Source organism: Protopterus annectens, chromosome 6.part1 (assembly GCF_019279795.1).
Source record: "Protopterus annectens isolate FY-2018-M chromosome 6.part1, PAN1.0, whole genome shotgun sequence".
NCBI classification, from domain to species: domain Eukaryota; kingdom Metazoa; phylum Chordata; order Ceratodontiformes; family Protopteridae; genus Protopterus; species Protopterus annectens.
Genome location: NC_056738.1, coordinates 16,992,318 through 17,016,765, shown reverse-complemented (window position 1 = coordinate 17,016,765; position 24,448 = coordinate 16,992,318).

Sequence of the window (24,448 nt, the reverse complement as noted above, 5' to 3'; positions counted from 1 at the left end):
TGGCTCTGGCACCAGCTATCTGTTTCTGTGAGTCCCTTCTGAAGGATATCCGTGTCCGATGCACTTTCCACTATGGCGCCCAGTTTGCAGTCATCTGCAAACTTTGTCAGCCAAAGTCCTCCCATGTTGGCCTGTACTTCTGAGAAGTAGATGCCGAACAATAGGGGGCCAAGGACCGAGCCCTGTGGGACACCACTTGTGACCGGCTTGGAGTCTGGCATAGCGCCAGCAACTCTAACCCTGTGGGTTCTGTCCTTAAGCCAGTTTGCAACCCATCTTGTGACATATGGGTTTACATTTAAGCTGGTAAGTTTTTCTACAATACCCGAGTGGGGTATTGTGTCGAACGCCTTTGCAAGGTCAAGGTAGGCTGTATGGACTGCCTTTCTCTCATCAATGGCCTTGGTGACTGTTTCGAAGAAGTCGACCAAGTTCAAAAGGCATGATCTGCCCTTGACGAAGCCAAACTGGGTCGGGTCCAATGTCTGCAAGTCCCCTATATCTTTGTTTATGAGCTCCATTATGATCCTCTCCATAGCTTTGCAGACTAGACTTGTTAAGCTTATGGGGTGGTAATTACCAGGGTCTGTAGAGGCACCGCCTTTGTGGAGTGGGACCACAGTTGCCGTACGCCACTCCTTGGGCACGTATCCTGTGGTAAGCCTGAGATTAAACAGCTGCCTTATGTGCGGGTTTAATTCCTCATTTAGCTCGTGTAGCACACAGCCGGGGACACCATCCAGTCCCATTGATGCTGTGTTTTTAGCTTTAGAGAGAGAAGCTTTCACCTGTGCATTTGAGATGTCTGGGAGGCTACACTCCACTGGGATAGTTATCTCTCCTTTAGGGGGGGAGAGGGGGGTGAAGTTTGCACTGAACCTGTCTGCCAGTATGTTGGCGATGTCTGTGGGTTCAGTGATTTTTGTATCATTTTGGACTAATTCTGAGCATATCTGGGAGTTTCCACCCAGGTTCCTAACATAGCTGAAAAAGGCCTTATGATTGTCCTTTGAATCCATTGCAATTTTTCTCTCAAAATTGGCCTTAGTTGATTTTATGAGTGCTCGTATTTTTTTACTAATAATGATCAGAGGTGACTTCCCTTTTATGGATTTTGTTCTATCATGTAATAGCTTTCTCCTCTTATTGTAAAGTTTGTTAATGGCTGGGGTCCACCAGACTGGACGTTTGCCCTTTGTGGAAAAAGTCTTGGTTTTATTTGGGATTGCCTGATCCATGCAGTCCTGGAGGTGTTCATAGAAGGCATTTGTAAGGGCTTCCGCAGCTTGGGTTGTGGTTTCCACTGGCTCAGGGGCCTTGAAGGATACCACACCAGTCTTGAGTAGTGTGAAGGTTGCTTTAGAGAAGTTCTTCACTGTGGTCTTTTTTGTTTGGGGTGGGGGCGGGATGTGGATTTCCAGTGAGATTAGTTTATGATCAGATCTCACCAATGAGGGATATACTTCCGGTGTGGAGCATTTTGTCCCCATGTTTGTGATAATGAGATCTAGTATATTTTCTCCTCTCGTGGGAACAGTGACTAGCTGTTCCATGGCATTTGAATTTATGAACTCCAGGAACCGTTGGGCTAGAGAGTTAGGGCTTGAGTAATGTTCCCAGTCTATATTCGGGTAGTTGAAGTCACCCAATATGATGGTGTTTGGATATACATTTATACCCTCCAGTGTCTTCAGGAAGGCTGTGTGGGGTTCCTGAGTTTGAGAGGGTGGCCTGTAGCATGCTACAATTTGTAGAGCAGTTTTGCCTATGGTTAGTTGCACCTGGATGGTTTCCGAAGCTTCGTGCATTGCCACCAATAACAGGATTTGTGCAGCCATGCATTTTCTTTTTCTCCCCGATATTTTTATTAAGAATAAAATAAGAGAATAAACACTAATACACTGATTATACTGAACAGACAACTTTTAACAACAATGAAACTTAATCAACTATTTGCATTATTTACATAGGCCTGAAAAATGTTTGAATAGTACAAATATTTTAAGAAAAAACTTTCAGTGAAGCAAACAAATAATGACTAAACATGTTAAAAATTTGTTTATTGTCTATTTGTTCAGTAAACTGGGTGCAATGTTTTGCATAGCACAGTATGTTTATTTTAATGTAGATCACTACAATATGGGCAGATGTTTATCTAAGAGGCTGTAAAAGTTTAGTTTGTGTCACTCATAGCTCTCAACCTTCCATCTCCAAAATGAGGAACACTCACCTTCATAATGTGGAACAAATGGGCAAAATGTGGAACACATACTAATGGCTTACTAACAACTTCAGCTAGGAAGGTCATAGGATGGTTAAAATATGATGGTTTTACTTATAAAGAAGATCCTTTAATGAATTAATATGATTAATTTCTATTTACCATGGATTTCACTTAAAAAAAATTCCTAACACTGAATGTGTGACAGACTCTTTCAATGTGGAACTTTGAGGAACTTCGAGGAACATGAACTTTTTAAGACCCCAAATGAGATACATTCCTCGTAATGAGTACACTTGAGAGGTATGGTGTCACTGCAAATCAGCCAGTAGCTATGCCCACAAGAGATAAAGTAAGGCTCGTTTACTGTTGCCAAAGCCATATTGCAATAACAGTGCTTGCCAATGAAACAGCAGCAACAAGGGCTTGGGAGGGTCTGAATCATTTTTATGAACATGTTAATGCTCCAGACGTATTTGTTTGCATTCAGCACATTTTACTTCTCATTGTATTGGGTCAAGACTTCTGGACAAAGAAAAATAAGATTCAAAATTGGGTACTTTAATCTGCTTTACAAAGTTAATAGAACATCAAGTTTTGCATCTATATGCATTTTCTGAATAATCTGACGTATAAAATTGCAAAAGTGATTTATTAGGAAATCTAAATAAAAATTATAAGGACTGGGCAAAGTCAATGAAATACTAAAAAAAAAACATAAAATTTCAGAATAAACAGAAAGTGTGTGATGAAAATACCTGCAATGAGATGCAGGACTAAAGTTCTTGCTATTTCTTTAAACTGTGCTTCTCTTACTTTTGCATTACACAAGTTTTCTATGTATTTTATTACAATTGTTGGTGAATTTATGGATAAAAAAATCTTTACAAGTTCAAACGGTACCATTTCAGTGCAGTGATTAGCTTTGCACACAGCAGTTTGCAGTTCCTTTCTTGTTTATGGTTTCTATAACAACACTTACCAGCAAATTGGCAACAAGTAATCACAAATGTATTTTTGTCTTATAAAAACATTATTAACAGCAAGCTAATGTTTCTGCCTTTTTAATTATTATTAATGGGATTTGACCTAACAACTAATAGGTCTAGTAACAGGATAATGCAAGAACACTTCAATAGATTAAAAAAAGCATAATGAAAAGGCAGGATAATACTTTTTATTAAAACAATCATTGGGCACTTTCAAATTCTTACATATTTCACTCTGACGACATATGTAATGAAATGTAGGATGTTATGTCTACACTCACTATTTGTTTTAATAAAATGTTATTCCTGCTTTTGGATTATACATGCCTTTTTAATGTAAGACATTTTATCACAACTGTAGATGTATCTATAGTTAATAAGATTCATGCCATTTTCCAGCACTTCAGATGTTGCAACATATTCCTTTACTGAAGCAATGTTGGTAGTGAAATGCATTTGTATAACACCTCTGGCAGACTACTTAAATGCATATGCAGAGCACCACTTATTTCTGTCTTCTGGGAAGTGGTTGCACAGTGTTGCTTGTTTGGGATACCTCTTAACCTCTTAGCACAAGAAATCTGGCCAAAACCTAAAATAATGGGTGGACAAAGGTCCAAAAATAGGGATAGATTTAAGTTGCTAGAATAACAGGATTTGTGTAGCCATGCCTTTTCTTTTTTCCCCCGATATTTTTATTAAGAATAAAATAAGAGAATAAACACTAATACACTGATTATACTGAACAGACAACTTTTAACAACAATGAAACTTAATCAACTATTTACATTATTTACATAGGCCTGAAAAATGTTTCAATAGTACAAATATTTTAAGAAAAAAAACTTTCAGTGAAGTAAACAAATAATGACTAAACATGTTAAAAATCAGTTTGGAAAGTCTCAATTAGGTTTGAAACCTTTTTCCATGGATTGTTAATAAAACTCCTCAGATATATTCTAAGTTGTTTAGTTCTTACTTCCCTGTTTATGGTTTCTTCTAGTAATGTGAGAAATTTACCAAGACTCAGAGAGGTGGTAGAGGTCCATTTCCTTGTGATACATTTCCTGGCTACTGCTAATATTGTCCATAATAAGTATGAATCTGATTTATTCAAAGAAAAGGTCTCATCATCATTAAGAAAAATTAAAGTTTTAATTAATGTGAAGTTATCTGAAAATAAAGATGAAAGAAAATCATCAATATCTCTTCAAAAATTCCATAGTTTTTAGAGCAGTCATAGAAAATATGTAACCAATCTGCATTGCATGATGTTAGACATCTCTAGCTAATGATGTTATTCGAGTTTTTGAATTTAGCAATTTTTTCATGAGTTAAAAATGTTCTGTGTAAATATTTCCAAGTAAATACACTCCAATATTGACTCCAAGAAGTGAATTTTACTAAAGATAGAATGTTAAGTTTTTCTGTCTATGAGGTAGGCCTTTAGCCATTGTGTTCCATTGATTAGTTGTTAAAATAGACCTATAACTTAACAAAATGGTGTATCATTTGGATATTAAATTGTCGAACCATTGATCATTAAATAATATTTCAGACATGAGAGTGATTAAGGGAGGATGATCTAAATATGAAGAGTTCTGAATAATTCTGCATAAGTTTTGAGAATAAGCAAGTACACTTTGTAGTAATAACCAATCTTGCAATGATAAATTATAGTCTTTCATAATTTGCTGAAATTGTAAAGTTTCCAAGTCTTTAATACATTGTTTCCAACAAATAAAATGTTTAGTTTACCATTCATTAAAGATGTTAATGTGAAATTTATCTGGGAAGATTTTTGTGATTTTAAAGGGGATTATTAGGTCAAGCCAGGATTTGATATCTGCATTTATTATTTTTCTAAAGTTGTTAATAATGTTATTTAAATAGTTTAGTTTCATATGTTTTGTCACATTATACTGAACAGTGTGACTAAAAAGAAACCAGAACCTATGGAGGGACGTTTGGAAGGAATTTTACATGACAGTACGTTTTCATTCTGTATTATAGCTATATGGAGATCTTTCCAATTTGAGTTGCAATCTGAGTCAATCCAATTTAATGTGCTTTTAAGTAATGATACTTTGATATATGTTTCCAAGTCAGGAAATCTTAAACCACCACCATCCCAAGATCTGATATAATGCATATACACAATCCTGTTTTTGTCTGGGTACCATAGGAAGTTTAATAAAGTTTTATTTATGAGTTTAATATACTTATTCCCAGGATGGATGTCTAGAGCCAGAACAATATATAACATTTTTGGAAGGAGAGTCATTTTTAACAATTGCAGTCTGTCCTTAAATGAAAAAAACATATTGTTCCAACTACTTATGTATGTATTTACCTGAGATATTATGCTTTTATAATTTGTTTCTCTTGTTTTTTTCCAAGTTTTTTCATAAGGTTATCCCTAAGTAGTTTAGTGTATTAACTTGTTCTCCAATAATGCTTTGGTTAACTAGCTGAGATTTCCCTTTGTCATTAAGAATAATATGTTTAAATTTTTGCTTATTAAAGTGGAGGCCTGAAATGTTTTGAAAGTTATTTATTATTGCGTTTAGTTCTAATAATTCTTGATTTGACTTAGGTAAGGTAAGCAGAATATCATCCGCAAATAGCGCTGTTTTAGAATTGTATTGATTATAAATATTAATGTCTTTGATTTCTTGGTTATTTGTTATTGATGAGGCTAATATTTCTATGACAAGGGCAAATAATATTGGGGATAAAGGGCAACCTTGTTTGGTGCCTTTGGTTATGGGGATGTACTTTGAAGTGAAGGGGCCTAATTTGACATATGCCAATTATCTTTATAAATAGCCTTTATCATGGAGATGAAAGATATTGGAAATGAGAATGCTTTAGTGTTTCAAACAAAAAGTACCAGTTTACAGAGTCAAATGCTTTTTCTATGTCTAGACTCACCAACAAGGCTTCTTCATTTTCTTTGTTTAAGAATTCTGTTAATGTTGATATTCTTTTGATATTATCATGAGTGTGCCTTTTATGAATAAACCCGGTTTGGTCATTATGAACTAAATGTGACAGTGAAACCTTTAGTTTGTCCACAAATATAGACATCAAGATTTTGTAGTCATTATTTAATAAGGAGATTGGTCTATACGATTTACATAGCTGCAAATCTTTGTTGGATTTAAGAATAGGGGAAATCAAGGAGTATCTCCAAGAGGGAGGGATCAATTTTTTAGTTTGTACTTCAACCAGGGTCTTATGAAGTAAAGATATAATTGAATCTAGAAAAAGCTTATAAATCTCTGCTATGATGCCATCTATGCTGGGAGCTGTGTTTGGTTTAAGGGTTTTGATTTTATTTTTGATTTATTTTAGAGTTATTCATTTCTCGGGAGTTGTACGAAGATTTTCTGGGATGGCATTCAAATTTAAAGTGATTCATTCTTGACCTGTAACATTTTTGTTTATATTATCAGAGTTATAATGTTTGGTGAAATGATATCTAAAGACTTCTACTATATCTCCGATGTCAGAAGCTGTCTTATTAGTACCTTCATGTAATAATCTTAAGATATTATTTGCCTTGGAATGTAATTTTGCTTTTAATGACAAGTTGTACATATTTTTTTGCGTAGAGCATAAGAAATTAATTTCATTTTTTCTAGTGCCAAGTTTGCTTTCTGTGCCAAAATATTTAAATATTTATTTTTTACTGCGTCTATTTCGTTTTTGTTCTTTGAGTAATGACTTAGAAGCATGCCTTTTCTGAAGGATATGAAGATGAAACTCAAATATATGTAATTATTTAGTTATTTCAACCCTCAGTGATTTGCCAGAAAAACACACATTTTGTGAGGAGAAGACCAAAAGTAGGAAGCAAAAATATGGACAGTCTGTAAACATCTGGACAGCTGAGAGGTTTGTGTTTGATAATGTATTCTTTTGTCATGAGCTAGGAACAAGATGCAGTGAATATATAATACCTTTGCCAGTAATTGATTGTGTTTGCCCTTATAATAGCCATCTTTTCAAATACACAAACTGGGACATTTTTATAATGGAAACAAGAGTAGGCAGGACAAACCACATGCACAACCAGTGGAAAGCACACTACTTCACCTTTTCTCAAATAAAAGCTAATTCTTGCAGAGTTTGAGTTGTTAATGTTTTTCATCCAATATTAAGACATTTCAGATGCAGATTGTTTTATACAGCCATTAAGGGAAACTTTGGGAATATATTTGTCCCTAAATTATCAAGCCGTTTGCAATTTTTGAGTCCCCTGCCAGGACGCAGTTGCCTAAATAAGGACTTCCCTTAGTAAAAGAGGAATCGGTGTTAACCTTTGTTTACAGTGGGTGGTAAATTCAGTCATTTTTACCTTTTCCAGAAATATGAAACACAATTACTTTCAATGTGTTTTTGTTAATACTTAAGTTTTAGTTATGAAATGGTATTTTCATAAATACTGAAATTCACAAGAAATATCGTGCAATCTAATTTGCAGTAGAACAAGTTACATAAGGTGGTGTAATACAGTTCCATTTCTACTAACAGTGAATCTGCAGTTCCTCTTTGTGTCTGCATCTTTGTATATTAGTATATTCCTGACACTTCACAGGGAATAGTTATACAGTGTTTCTTTTTAAATAGGTGTCTAGCCCTAAATATAAACTCATGCTATCAGTACAGTCATATCAAGTCAGAAATGGTAAATACTGTGTTCTTTCATATATTACCTTCAAATTTTCAGAGTAAAGCCTCTGAATTTGGAATTGCATGTATTCTATAAAAATATCTTCAGTGTTTTTGAGTGTGTGTGTGTGTGTGTGTGTGTGTGTGTGTGTGTGTGTGTGTGTGTGTGTGTAAGGTCTACTGCAGATGCTCACATGTCAGTAGCTCACAGTACACTTGCTCAAAAAAAAAAAAAAGAAACGAGTGCTCTAACCACCATCAGCTCAATCCCCTCTCCTTACGTAGCCCTCTTCCCAACACCATATCCTACATAGCTCTACCAAAACCTAAATGCTAAACCTAAAATGCCACCCATTTCCCAACCTGATTCCTTGCTCCCTTACCCTAAACTTCCTGTGCACATTCCCACAACCTAAAGTCTATAATAACTCTCAAAATTTATAAGTCCAACTCCCTACTAAATCTAAAATCTCCAGTTGCTCCCTAAACCTAAAAGTCCAAGCCCATATCTAAGCTTAAATTCCCCAGTCACTTGCTAAATCTAAAACTCCCTTCATGCTCCCTAACCCTAAAATTCTCTTCTCATTTCCTAATTCTAAGCCTTCTGCTGCTCTCTAATCCTAAAACCTCTCACTTGCTCCTCTATCTTCACAGCTGCTTACCCAAACTCATACTCTACTTTGAGCTTTAACTGCATGCCAGTTGAGTAGCAAGGCATTCAAGTCCCTAGCTTCAAGACAGTGGTTCTCAAATGTTTGGGACTTGAGCACCTATAGCACCCATGTGTGTGTGTGTATACATGTGCGTATGAGTGTGTGTGCATCTGCGTAAAGTGCAGTGTGTGTGTGTGTGTGTGTGTGTGTGTGTGTGTGTGTGTGTGGTTTCCTCAACTAATAGGTCTAGTAACAGGATAATGCAAGAACACTTCAATAGATTAAAAAAAGCATAATGAAAAGGCAGGATAATACTTTTTATTAAAACAATCATTGGGCACTTTCAAATTCTTACATATTTCACTCTGACGACATATGTAATGAAATGTAGGATGTTATGTCTACACTCACTATTTGTTTTAATAAAATGTTATTCCTGCTTTTGGATTATACATGCCTTTTTAATGTAAGACATTTTATCACAACTGTAGATGTATCTATAGTTAATAAGATTCATGCCATTTTCCAGCACTTCAGATGTTGCAACATATTCCTTTACTGAAGCAATGTTGGTAGTGAAATGCATTTGTATAACACCTCTGGCAGACTACTTAAATGCATATGCAGAGCACCACTTATTTCTGTCTTCTGGGAAGTGGTTGCACAGTGTTGCTTGTTTGGGATACCTCTTAACCTCTTAGCACAAGAAATCTGGCCAAAACCTAAAATAATGGGTGGACAAAGGTCCAAAAATAGGGATAGATTTAAGTTGCTAGAATAACAGGATTTGTGTAGCCATGCCTTTTCTTTTTTCCCCCGATATTTTTATTAAGAATAAAATAAGAGAATAAACACTAATACACTGATTATACTGAACAGACAACTTTTAACAACAATGAAACTTAATCAACTATTTACATTATTTACATAGGCCTGAAAAATGTTTCAATAGTACAAATATTTTAAGAAAAAAAACTTTCAGTGAAGCAAACAAATAATGACTAAACATGTTAAAAATCAGTTTGGAAAGTCTCAATTAGGTTTGAAACCTTTTTCCATGGATTGTTAATAAAACTCCTCAGATATATTCTAAGTTGTTTAGTTCTTACTTCCCTGTTTATGGTTTCTTCTAGTAATGTGAGAAATTTACCAAGACTCAGAGAGGTGGTAGAGGTCCATTTCCTTGTGATACATTTCCTGGCTACTGCTAATATTGTCCATAATAAGTATGAATCTGATTTATTCAAAGAAAAGGTCTCATCATCATTAAGAAAAATTAAAGTTTTAATTAATGTGAAGTTATCTGAAAATAAAGATGAAAGAAAATCATCAATGTCTCTCCAAAAATTCCATAGTTTTTAGAGCAGTCATAGAAAATATGTAACCAATCTGCATTGCATGGTGTTAGACATCTCTAGCTAATGATGTTATTCGAGTTTTTGAATTTAGCAATTTTTTCATGAGTTAAAAATGTTCTGTGTAAATATTTCCAAGTAAATACACTCCAATATTGACTCCAAGAAGTGAATTTTACTGAAGATAGAATGCTAAGTTTTTCTGTCTATGGGGTAGGCCTTTAGCCATTGTGTTCCATTGCTTAGTTGTTAAAATAGACCTATAACTTAACAAAATGGTGTATCATTTGGATACTAAATTGTCAAACCATTGATTATTAAATAATATTTCAGACATGAGAGTGATTAAGGGAGGATGATCTAAATATGAAGAGTTCTGAATAATTCTGCATAAGTTTTGAGAATAAGCAAGTACACTTTGTAGTAATAACCAATCTTGCAATGATAAATTATAGTCTTTCATAATTTGCTGAAATTGTAAAGTTTCCAAGTCTTTAATACATTGTTTCCAACAAATAAAATGTTTAGTTTGCCATTCATTAAAGATGTTAATGTGAAATTTATCTGGGAAGATTTTTGTGATTTTAAAGGGGATTATTAGGTCAAGCCAGGATTTGATATCTGCATTTATTATTTTTCTAAAGTTGTTAATAATGTTATTTAAATAGTTTAGTTTCATATGTTTTGTCACATTATACTGAACAGTGTGACTAAAAAGAAACCAGAACCTATGGAGGGATGTTTGGAAGGAATTTTACATGACAGTACGTTTTCATTCTGTATTATAGCTATATGGAGATATTTCCAATTTGAGTTGCAATCTGAGTCAATCCAATTTAATGTGCTTTTAAGTAATGATGCTTTGATATATGTTTCCAAGTCAGGAAATCTTAAACCACCACCATCCCAAGATCTGATATAATGCATATACATAATCCTGTTTTTGTTTGGGTACCATAGGAAGTTTAATAAAGTTTTATTTGAGTTTAATATACTTTTTCCCAGGATGGATGTCTAGAGCCAGAACAATATATAACATTTTTGGAAGGAGAGTCATTTTTAACAATTGCAGTCTGTCCTTAAATGAAAAAAACATATTGTTCCAACTACTTATGTATGTATTTACCTGAGATATTATGCTTTTATAATTTGTTTCTCTTGTTTTTTTCCAAGTTTTTTCATAAGGTTATCCCTAAGTAGTTTAGTATATTAACTTGTTCTCCAATAATGGTTTGGTTAACTAGCTGATATTTCCCTTTGCCATTAAGAATAATATGTTTACATTTTTGCTTATTAAAGTGGAGGCCTGAAATGTTTTGAAAGTTATTTATTATTGCGTTTAGTTCTAATAATTCTTGATTTGACTTAGGTAAGGTAAGCAGAATATCATCCGCAAATAGCGCTGTTTTAGAATTGTATTGATTATAAATATTAATGTCTTTGATTTCTTGGTTATTTGTTATTGATGAGGCTAATATTTCTATGACAAGGGAAAATAATATTGGGGATAAAGGGCAACCTTGTTTGGTGCCTTTGGTTATGGGGATGCACTTTGAAGTGAAGGGGCCTAATTTGACATATGCCAATTATCTTTATAAATAGCCTTTATCATGGAGATGAAAGATATTGGAAATGAGAATGCTTTAGTGTTTCAAACAAAAAGTCCCAGTTTACAGAGTCAAATGCTTTTTCTATGTCTAGACTCACCAACAAGGCTTCTTCATTTTCTTTGTTTAAGAATTCTGTTAATGTTGATATTCTTTTGATATTATCATGAGTGTGCCTTTTATGAATAAACCCGGTTTGGTCATTATGAACTAAATGTGAAAGTGAAACCTTTAGTTTGTCCACAAATATAGACATCAAGATTTTGTAGTCATTATTTAATAAGGAAATTGGTGTATACGATTTACATAGCTGAAAATCTTTGTTGGATTTAAGAATAGGGGAAATCAAGGAGTATCTCCAAGAGGGAGGGATCAATTTTTCAGTTTGTACTTCAACCAGGGTCTTATGAAGTAAAGATATAATTGAATCTAGAAAAAGCTTATAAATCTCTGCTATGATGCCATCTATGCTGGGAGCTGTGTTTGGTTTAAGGGTTTTGATTTTATTTTTGATTTCATTTAGAGTTATTCATTTCTCGGGAGTTGTACTAAGATTTTCTGGGATGGCATTCAAATTTAAAGTGATTCATTCTTGGGCTGTAACATTTTTGTTTATATTATCAGAGTTATAATGTTTGGTGAAATGATATCTAAAGACTTCTACTATATCTCTGATGTCAGAAACTGTCTTATTAGTACCTTCATGTAATAATCTTAAGATATTATTTGCCTTGGAATGTAATTTTGCTTTTAATGACAAGTTGTGCATATTTTTTGGCGTAGAGCATAAGAAATTAATTTCATTTTTTCTAGTGCCAAGTTTGTTTTCTGTGCCAAAATATTTAGATATTTATGTTTTACTGCGTCTATTTCGTTTTTGTTCTTTGAGTAATGACTTAGAAGCATGCCTTTTCTGAAGGATATGAAGATGAAACTCAAATATATGTAATTATTTAGTTATTTCAACCCTCAGTGATTTGCCAGAAAAACACACATTTTGTGAGGAGAAGACCAAAAGTAGGAAGCAAAAATATGGACAGTCTGTAAAAATCTGGACAGCTGAGAGGTTTGTGTTTGATAATGTATTATTTTGTGATGAGCTAGGAACAAGATGCAGTGAATATATAATACCTTTGCCAGTAATTGATTATGTTTGCCCTTAGAATAGCCATCTTTTCAAATACACAAACTGGGACATTTTTATAATGGAAACAAGAGTAGGCAGGACAAACCACATGCACAACCAGTGGAAAGCACACTACTTCACCTTTTCTCAAATAAAAGCTAATTCTTGCAGAGTTTGAGTTGTTAATGTTTTTCATCCAATATTAGGACATTTCAGATGCAGACTGTTTTATACAGCCATTAAGGGAAACTTTGGGAATATATTTGTCCCTAAATTATCAAGCCGTTTGCAATTTTTGAGTCCCCTGCCAGGACGCAGTTGCCTAAATAAGGACTTCCCTTAGTAAAAGAGGAATAGGTGTTAACCTTTGTTTACAGTGGGTGGTAAATTCAGTCATTTTTAACTTTTCCAGAAATATGAAACACAATTACTTTCAATGTGTTTTTGTTAATACTTAAGTTTTAGTTATGAAATGGTATTTTCATAAATACTGAAATTCACAAGAAATATCATGCAATCTAATCTGCAGTAGAACAAGTTACATAAGGTGGTGTAATACAGTTCCATTTCTACTAACAGTGAATCTGCAGTTCCTCTTTGTGTCTGTGTCTTTGTATATTAGTATATTCCTGACACTTCACAGGGAATAGTTATACAGTGTTTCTTTTTAAATAGGTGTCTAGCCCTAAATATAAACTCATGCTATCAGTACAGTCATATCAAGTCAGAAATGGTAAATACTGTGTTCTTTCATATATTACCTTCAAATTTTCAGAGTAAAGCCTCTGAATTTGGAATTGCATGTATTCTATAAAAATATCTTCAGTGTTTTTGAGTGTGTGTGTGTGTGTGTGTGTGTGTGTGTGTGTATGTGTGTGTGTGTGTGTGTGTGTGTAAGGTCTACTGCAGATGCTCACATGTCAGTAGCTCACAGTACACTTGCTCAAAAAAAAAAAAAAGAAACGAGTGCTCTAACCACCATCAGCTCAATCCCCTCTCCTTACGTAGCCCTCTTCCCAACACCATATCCTACATAGCTCTACCAAAACCTAAATGCTAAACATAAAATGCCACCCATTTCCCAAACTGATTCCTTGCTCCCTTACCCTAAACTTCCTGTGCACATTCCCACAACCTAAAGTCTATAATAACTCTCTAAATTTATAAGTCCAACTCCCTACTAAATCTAAAATCTCCAGTTGCTCCCTAAACCTAAAAGTCCAAGCCCATATCTAAGCTTAAATTCCCCAGTCACTTGCTAAATCTAAAACTCCCTTCATGCTCCCTAACCCTAAAATTCTCTTCTCATTTCCTAATTCTAAGCCTTCTGCTGCTCTCTAATCCTAAAACCTCTCACTTGCTCCTCTATCTTCACAGCTGCTTACCCAAACTCATACTCTACTTTGAGCTTTAACTGCATGCCAGTTGAGTAGCAAGGCATTCAAGTCCCTAGCTTCAAGACAGTGGTTCTCAAATGTTTGGGACTTGAGCACCTATAGCACCCATGTGTGTGTGTGTGTATACATGCGTATGAGTGTGCGTGTGCATCTGCGTGTGCGTGTGCGTGTGTGTGTGTGTGTGTGTGTGTGTGTGTGTGTGTGTGCGTGCGTGCGTGCGTGCGTGTGTGTGTGTGTGTGTGTGTGTGTGTGTGTGCATTCAAAACATTTTTGTAATCAAAAATGTTCACACAAGGCAAATTGTATCCATTGTTCACTACAGTGTAAAATACTAACGAGCAATCCTAAATTTATTGAAATAATTCCATGAATTAGCAATAGTTCTTTCTTGTCCACCTGTGCATATCACATGGAAATAAATAATTGTGATGTAAGTTTTGATTTATGTATTCTTTCAACTTCATCAATTGTTTTATTCCATTATATTATGAATTGTGCCACCACTGATGAATCCACTGTTTGTGGGAAGCCCTTCATGTTGGAAAATACATCTTAGTAGAATGAACAATTCTTCATCCCATTTCCTTGATTTCATCCTCATCTGCTGTTTGCTATGGAGATCATATGGAAGAATATGCATATCTCAAAAGAATGATATTGAAACTGGCATTGCAAAACTAACTCAGAACACTTTGCTTGCGTAGTAACATACAATGTGCTTTAGTGAAACAGATTACATAACTGCTTATTTAAATAATCTGCTTTTCAAGCAGATGTTGACAAATTCATGTAAAGTCTCCTAGGAGAAACTTAGCTGAGATACCCATACACTGAACTCTAAACCCAGTATAAGCAACTCTAAGGTTGTAAAATCACACCTCACATTAAAAGTGTTGCTAGTAACCTCTTTGACTGAATGGTTCACTGACTTGCGTAACATTTACAACATTCTATCAATCTTTTAGAATATGTGCAAGGTCACAGTTATCAAGGTACTTATTTGGGTTCCATACATTCTTGAAATCAGACAATGTTTTTGAGTCAAGTCTCTCTTCAAACAAACCCAAAGATTTATCAATAGTCCAAGATCCCGGATTCATACATTCAGCAGATTTTCAGTGAGGATTTCCTTGTAACCCCTGACCCCAACAGGCATATTTTGTATCATCAAAATGCATCACGATATTCACATATGCCTTTCATATGTGCTTTCTGTTAACATTATTTAGATTTCCTGGCGGTATTACAAAATTTGTCATGGGCGGCCACGGTGGTGCAGCGGTTAGCGTTGCTGCCTCACAGCAAGACGTTCTCTGGTTCGATTCTCGGCTGGGGTGCCTTCTGTGCGGAGTCTGCATGTCCTCCCTGTGGTCGCATGGGTTTCCTCCGGGTGCTTCGGTTTCCTCCCACATCCCAAAGACATGCAGTAGGTGGATTGGACACTCTAAATTGGCCCTAGGTGTGAGTGTGTGCATGTGTGTGCCTTCTGTGGAAGGTTGGGCACCGGGCTGGCAACTCAACACTGTAAAATTCTACTGTGAATCATGAGTGGACAGATGATCCGCTGTGGCGACCCCTAACCGGGAAAAGCCGAAAGAAGAAGAAGAAGAATTAGAAAATTTGTCATTTCCTTTCCACCTTTTTCCTCAACACTATACAAACTAACTGTTTTATTCTTCCTTTATTTTACTTCCAGTGCAAAACACATATCTTTTTTTCTTTTAATTTTTCATAACTTCCCCAAGCCTCTTTATTCTAATAAGCTGGTGCTTATAGGTGCCTACATTTCTATTATTAAATATAGGGTGATACCTAAACACATTTTGACAACTGCACTGAGCTACCATATAAATAGCCTACTGCTATTAGAATATGTTATTCTAGAGCAGTGCAGTGATAATTTTCATTGAAATTATTTACTGTCTGCTTTCATAGTCCTTCAGTACCATATGCAAGTGAAGCAAATGCTATGGTCTTCGGATGCTTCCCCCTTGCAGCAGCCACTTCACTGAAACCATGTCTCAGTACTTACTTGAATATAAATGCATTTGAGATGCAGGAAGGCCTTGGGTCCAGCCATCTTTCTACTCAGTAAAACCATCAAAATAACAGAAAACAAACCAAAAAAAACTGGCCATCGCAGTGTATTCACTAACACGAATTAAACCCTTGAAAAAACTTTATTGGTTAACAGCTTTCATTCTTATAATTACAAATGTCATCAGAACAACATCAAATAAAGGAAACAGGTTTTAGTACACTTAAAAAAGTCAGGTGATCAAGAACAACCAATATAAAATCCCTAATGCAATAAATCCAATAAGACCAGTAAATTTTAAAAACATTGAAAACCTTAATTAGAGATTTAAGAATAATTTGTTTATGTAAAGTGCATTGTAATATTTTAATCTAAGCAAGGAATTTATGGAACATGCCTTGTTTAAACCAAGGCTGTTCATAACATCTAGTATTAGTTGCTATCTAAGCTCAGCTCTGTCCATGTGCTCACTAATGATACATCCCTGGGGGTCTGCCTTGATTTGTTGTAATATTAAAAAATAAAACTATGGATAGGAAATCCCTGTGTATGTTTGTACAACATTAGTTTTTTCTTGTTTTTAATATCCAAAATGTGCTCGTAAATAAGTTTTTGGAAATTTCTAGAAGTTTTTCCCACATAAAATGCAGAACAATAATTACATTAGGCAATATACACTACATTAGATGTAAAATAATAAGAATGCACGTAAATCTTGAAAACTGTGTTCCTAATATTAATGCTGTCAGCACTATTTATCAAGTGACCCTGGGAGCAACACCCACACTTGTAAGTACCTGGAGCCAAGTGTCAAGAGGTAATAGATCTACAACTTTTGTATTCCAAATAAAACTTACAATATTTATGTCTCTTGTAAAAAATATAAGGTCTGTCCCCCTAACTTGCCACTCAAATCGTGATCAGACAGGAAGAGCTTCCAATTCTTGTTGATACATTCTGAAGTAAATTTACTATCCATTGTATAAGTTGTAATGAAATACTTTTTACTGTCACAATTGTTATTAATAAATCTACCTACAAAATCACCATTAGTTGGGAAAACAGTTCTTGAAGAATATAAAATATAATGGTAAAACAGTGCCCCTTTTACACACCACTTTCTCCCTGATTTCAATTACAAATGTATCCGGGTACCCTCTTCTACAGAACATCTCTAAAAGTTTTTCACATTCTAAATAAAAGATATCCTGTATAAAGACACCATTCTAGCTAAATGTACCAGTTGTTCCTTTGACAACCATTTTTTCTGAAATCTAGGGTGCCAGCTAGAATAGTACAAATCAGAATTTGAGAATGTTGGTTTTCTAAAAATATTAGAAATGAAGCATTGGTTAGCTAAATCCTTACTAATCTGAACGTCAAGACAGGAAATTATCTCCTCATTATACTAATAAGAACATTTTAAAAACTCAACTGCATTATTTATATAGTTGAAAATCTTTCTACTTAGACCCTTAGCATTGAGTACTATACAAACTAACTGCTTTTATTCTTCATTTATTTTACTTCCATTACAATCCATGTATCTCTGTTGTTTTAATTTTTCATAACTTCCCCAAACCTGTTGATGTTTATAAGTGCCTACATTTCTGTTATTAAAAGGGTGATACCTAAACACATTTTGACAACGGCACTGAGCTACCATATAAATAGCCTACTGCTATTAGAATATGTCATTCTAGAGCTGTAGAGCAATCATTTTTATAGAAATTATTTACTGTCTGTTCTCAGTCTTTTAGTACCATATGCAAACATTACTAAGTGAACTTTAGTCATTTGACCAGAGATGCCAAGTGAAGCAAATATTATGGTCTTCAGATGCTTCCCCCTTGCAGCTGTCACTTCCCTGAAACCATGTCTCAGTACTTACTTGAATATGAATGCATTTGTGATGCAGGAAGGCCTTGGGTCTAGTCATCTCTCTACTTAGGAGAAACACCAAAATAACAGAAAACAAACCAAGAAACAATGGCTGTCATAGTGTATTCACTGACATGAATTAAACACTTGAAAAACTTTATTGGTAAAGTGCTTTCATTCTTATAATTACAAACTTCATCAGAACAACATCAAATGAAGGAAAGTTTTAGTACACTTAAAAAAGTCAGGTGATCAAGAACAACCAATACAATCCCTAATGTAATAAATCCAATAAGACCAGTAAAGTTTAAAACCCTTGACATCCTTAATTAGTGAATTGTTTATTTAAAGTGCATTGTAATATTTTGATCTAAGCAAATAATTTTTGGAACATGCCTTGTTTAAACCAAGGCTATTTATAGCATCCAGTATTAGTTGCTATTCAAGCTCAGCTCTGTCCAGGTGCTCACTAATGATACGTCCCTGGGGGTCTGCTTTGATTTGTTGTAATATTAAAAAAATAAAACTATGGGTAGGAAATCCCTGTATGTGTTTGTACAAAGCATTCATTTTTTCTTGTTTTTAATATCCAAAAGGTGCTCGTAAATACATTTTTGGAATTTTCTAAAGGTTTTTCCCACATAAAATGTGGAACAATAATTACATTGGGCAATTACACCACATTAGATGTAAAACAATAAGAATGCCCATAAATCTTGAAAACTATGGTCCTAACATTAATGCTGTCAACACTATTTATCAAGTGACACTAGGAAAAACACCCACACTTGTAAGTACCCAGAGCTAATTGTCCAGAGGTTTGTTTGTGTCTTCGGTTAATTCGGTCCGCTAATGATTGGCAGTAGAGTGTAAGTGTCCAGGTAATAGATCTAAAATGTTTGTATTCCAAATAAAACTTTAAATATTTATCTTTCTTGTAAAAAAAATCTAAAGTCTATCCCCCTAACTTGCCACTCAGATTGTGATTGGATGGGAAGAGCTTCCATTTCTTGTTGATACAGTCAGAAATAAATTTACTATCCATTGTATAAGTAGTAATAAAATACTTTTTACCATCACAATTGTTATTAATAAATCTGCCCACAAAATCACCATTAGTTGGGACTACAGTTCTCAAAGAATCTAAAATAGAATGGCAAAACACAGTGTTCCTTTTACATACCACTTCCTCCTTGATTTCAATTAGAAATATTTCCGGGTACCCACTTCTATGAAACATCTCTAAAAGTTTTTCACATTCTAAATAAAAGGTATCCTGTTGAGACACCATTCTAGCTAAATGTACCAGTTGTCCTTTGACAACCACTTTTTTTCTGAAATCTAGGGTGCCACCTAAAATAGTGCAAATAAGAATTTGAGAATGTTGTTTTCTAAAAATATTAGAAATTAAGCATTGGTTAACTAAATCCTTATCAATCTGAACATCAAGATAGGAAATTGTCTCCTCGTTATATGTACAAGAAAATTTTAAAAATTCACTTGTATTATTTATATAGTTGAAAATCATTTGACCCATAGCATTGAGTAGTTCCACCATGATGTTGTCTGAATTTGAGTTGATCTTGTTATGTAGGAATGCCCAGTGTGGGGGTGGGGGGTGGTGGCTCTACTTTAAAAGGCATTATGGAGGCAGAAAAGGCTTTAGCCAGTATTTAGAAGCTCCTGTATGAGATGTGTAAGCCAATATTGGTGAACCAGGAAGCTTTATCTACCATATCATCAAAGGTAGAGACATACTAGATCCCCTCAGAATAACACCCACTACTTAGTTAATTGTTATGGCCAGTTGACTTGTTATCTGGGCCTCATTCCTGGTAATGACAAGATACTACCGAAGACCAGTGTCTTTTCTGCCTCTAGCACATGCATAGTAAGTTCCATCATATCTCCCAGCATGTCTCTCTGCATCATGTCATTCACTCACACATAGACCATCACTAAGCTGTAGTCATGTTTTTCTGGTTTAAAAAACCCTTATGCTCATTTTGACATCACTGATACTGGCACTGGTCAAACAGGTTACAGCCACCCTATTCCTGTCATGTCTGGTGACTGTGAAGTCAGTGTGCTTAATCATAGAGATTAAAACGTTGCTCTATGTGAAACCAGACATGGTGAGCCATGTGTGCTTTCTAGTGACTATCTGGTGAGCGATCTGTATTACATGTGAGTGGAGAAGGAGTGGGTATTGTGGTGTACTATCAGAGGGTGTGGTAAATATTTCTTTACAGCCTCAACGTAAGTTAGTGGTGCATTGCAATTGATGTTGTGTTGTGTAAGTATTATGATTATTGATACTGGGTCAATGCAAGAGATAGATATAAATATTTATGAAATATGGAAACCAATCACAGGTTGTACCATTAATTAGCAGAAACAGTGAACAGTCTGTAAGTATAATGCAGTTTCTACACTAATGTGGTCACAGTTGGGCTGAGATTAGACCGCTGGGCCATATTACCAGAAGATGGAGGCTAGGGCTTGTTATAGCACTCAGGGGTTGGTTTAAGACTGTTATAGTAGACCCTGAAGATTTATGGATGAAGTATTAAGTCTGATACTCTGAAATTAGGTTGGATGGCTAATTTAGCAGTGCTTAATAAAAAGCTAGAATTAGGTCCACCAAGAATGATGAATAGTGGTCATTCTCCTCTTGACTACTACCTGGCAACTAATGCTGGTCTCACTTAGCTATGCACAGCTGGGAATCAATGACACTTTGCTCCTTCTGTTAAAAGAAGCAAAACAGAAGCACAAATTCCAGGCTAGTTCCTGCAAAGCAGCTCATAGGCTTACCTGCAATAAGCAGTATTGCCACAAATGTTCCTGGGGTCAGCACAACTGTTACAGACTTCTCTTGGTAGATACCCTGGATGCCACTCACAGCAGACTGGCACAACAGAAAGCCAAGCTTCACAAAGGTCCAAAATTAAAACTGAATATACTGCCCCCAAAATGTCAACTAGACCAGTCAGAGAAATTCCATACACATTGCCCAACCAGAGAGAATCACAGAACCAATGTCCCTCTACTTCATGTCTCACTCGGAGCAAAGCAGTAACAGTGATCCTAATCTGGCTTCTAAGATGCATGTTTTTGCACTTGTATTACCTCAGCAAGATCCTGCTGGGTGTCCTGCAGAATTCTACAGCAGATGAGAGAGAAAAAGGAGACTTTGAGTGGATTAAGTACCTCTGATTTGCTTATTATTGCTTATTTTTGCTAGTCACACTATTCTGAGCATTTTTTATTAATTTTGCAACCTAGTTGAACTGTTTTTTGAATTCTGATACTGTCTGCACTTTAGCTGATCATTTTTAAGTGTTTTTCAACTGTTGAACTATTGAGGGCTACACACTCAAGTGTGATAGCCTTTTTTATGCTTTAGAAGTGTTTGTTTTACTGTATCTGTTTTAATTTTTGAAAAAAAAAAATCCCATCTCTCTACTCATTTCCCACCTTTCTATAACCAGTAGAGTCTGATTTTCAGATTTTGCTGAATTCTGGGCTGTTTTGTAGTTTCTGTGTTGCCCAGACCTTACTAAGATAGAAGGAGGCTTCTCTGTTCATCAGTTTGAGTGGTGAGCTTGGAGCAGCCTATCTGTTGCAGGAGGAGTGGTTTCAGCTCAGAATACATAGTTTTACTGGCCATTTTGGGCTATTTCTATCCCTTTCATCTTTCTGTTTAAAAACACGTGTTTGCACAGTTTTGCGCATCGTGCAGTGTGGTTTAACTAGGTTAAACTATTCTTAGTACCAGAAAGTCTGCTCTTCTAGTTTTAGCACTCAAAACTGCTTCCTTGTGCTCAGCACTTGTTCAAAACTTGTTGCAAGCACTAAATACACAAATTACTGCAGCACTCAACTTTCCTCACTTGTTAGGAGGAAACAGTTTTTAGTACTTAAATTAATAAGCACCAATCCAGGCATGTCTAAGGCTCAGCTCCCGGTATTTTCCCCTGTCCACCTGATGAATCTGGGCATCTTGGGGCAATGTAGCAATTGCCTTATGTACTCTGACAACCCTCTCCTCCTACCACCCAACACTACAACCAGTGAGAGATGCACTTATATAGTCAAATGGAAGCCAAGCACTCTCCAGCCAAGACTGTACTAGACAGTCAAGAGGAGAAGGTAAACACCTGCACCACACCACACTCAACACATAGTCCATCAAAATCTACACCACCTAAACCCACACATAGTAACACAAAACACACACCTACATTTGCGCAGGCTCTCAATAAAAATATGCCCAAACAACAGAGACCTCCAAAGCTGAAACGCAAGCAACCACCACCCCAACACTACCCAAATGACACATAGCCCACAAAATCAGTGTGCCACTCAAACTCAGCCCATAAGGCAAAACAACGTACCCAACACACTAGTCATAGGTGACTCTATAGTCAGGCACACTGATGTCCCACTCACCAGGCTAAACAATGAAAAAGTTACTGTCAGCTGCCTGTCAGGTGCCAGGATCCACCACATAATGCAAGCATTCAGTTCACTCCACAACAAGTACAAATATGACTGTCATTGTCCATGTTGGTGTGAATGACCTGAGACATGCCTCCCTGGACAACATGAAAAGGGACATGGAGGAGCTCTCAGATCATGTAGCCCAGGCAGGCATGAACCTAGCCCTGAGTAATATCCTGCCATTGACCAGAATGATACCACAATACAAGGACAAAATGATTGACTTCAACAATTGGCTAAGCTTCTGGTGTCATTCAAAGGGGATCTAGTGTCTGTCTGCCCGGTACAAAATGATTGATAGATCACAATATTTTGCCAGAGATGGCCTGCACTGCTCGCCCCTGGGATTCCGGATACTGGCTAAGGCTCTTGCCTCCCCTATAGTGCCTTTTTTAGGCAAGGTTCAAATGACAAACTCATCACCATAGCAGGTATAAGCAAGCAAAATCTGAGGGTAATGCTACTCAATGCTAGAAGTCTAAACCTCAAAATGCACTCACTCAAGGCACTCCTTGAAATGGAGAACATTGACATTTGTACAGTGATGGAGAGCTGGTTCAAGGCTCCAGAGAGCACCCCTGCATTACCAGGCTATAATTCATACCACACCTTTCGGCCACCTAACATGGACCGAAACCCTAAAGAAGGAGGTGTGTCCATATTCATTAAGGATATCCACACCTCCAGACTAGTTGCTCAACATAATGCATCCGAAATTATCCAAATGCAACTAACACTGGGCAAGACTGCAGTCCAGGTTGTAGCTTGTTACAGATTCCCCACCATGACCCAGGATGCCCACTCCATGTTTCTTGATATACTGGGTAATATTAAGTTACAGCCCAATACCCTAATAATGGGTGATTTCAACTACCCCACCATCAACTGGGAAAACTACTCATGTACTAACTCATTTGCTCAGCGCTTTCTGGAATTCATAAATTCCAACTCCCTGGATCAGCTTCTCCATACCCCCACCAGGGGCAGAAATATCCTGGACCTAGTCATTACCAATATGGGCAACTGATATTCCATGCCAGAGGTCAACTCCATGCTGGTCAGATATGACCACAAGCTAATCACCCTAGACATCAATATCCCACCCCCACCCCCATTAAGGAAACCACCATAAAAAACTTCTCCAAAGCCAACTTCATGCTTCTTATGGCAGAAGTGCCAAGCTTCACGATACCCATACAGATGGAAAATAGAGGTACGACTGTTGAATCCTTTACAAATGCACTGCATAAGCATGTACACAAGTGCATGGATCATGCCATCCCCAACAGAACCAAGATGCTATCCTCCAAAAAAGGAACCCAATATGGTGGTCCCCTGCCATAAACAAACTGTACAACAGAAGGTAGAAACTGTTGCAAAAAAAGAGTAAAATCCCCTGATTGTAGGAACTCCCTGATCAGCTTCAGTAAGAAGCTGAGATCCCTCATAAAATCCTCCAAAGCTAGCTACAAAAACAGCAACGCCACTGATTCTAAAGACAACCACAAAGCATTCTACGGCTGGTTTAAATGAAGTGATAAACTTAAAATGTTTTTTAGAAAATAGGTAGTATCAACACACACTAATCATTCTAACATTTTTTATTAGATTTATGTGTTATATTCTTTTAGATAAATCATGTTTTTATATTTAAACATTTAAACTATGTACACTTTTTATTCATTTATGTGACTATTTTGATTTAGAAATGGTTCAAAGAATATTTAGATATGTCTTTAAATAATTAATTTAATTAATCAATTAATTATGTAAATATTTGATTGACAAATGTATTTATTAGAGTTGTAAGGATGTGCAAGTTGTTTCTGAAGAAGTTCACTTTGTATTAAATGTGAATGAAAGCGCTAACACAACTTGTTGGTGTCTCATATTTGGCTGCTAGTTGGGCTGGAAGCGTTTGGTTGTGTGTGTTTTTTACTTCGTTTGGCTCTACATTCTACGGCTATGTCAAGAATCTCAATGGCGATACTCAGATCT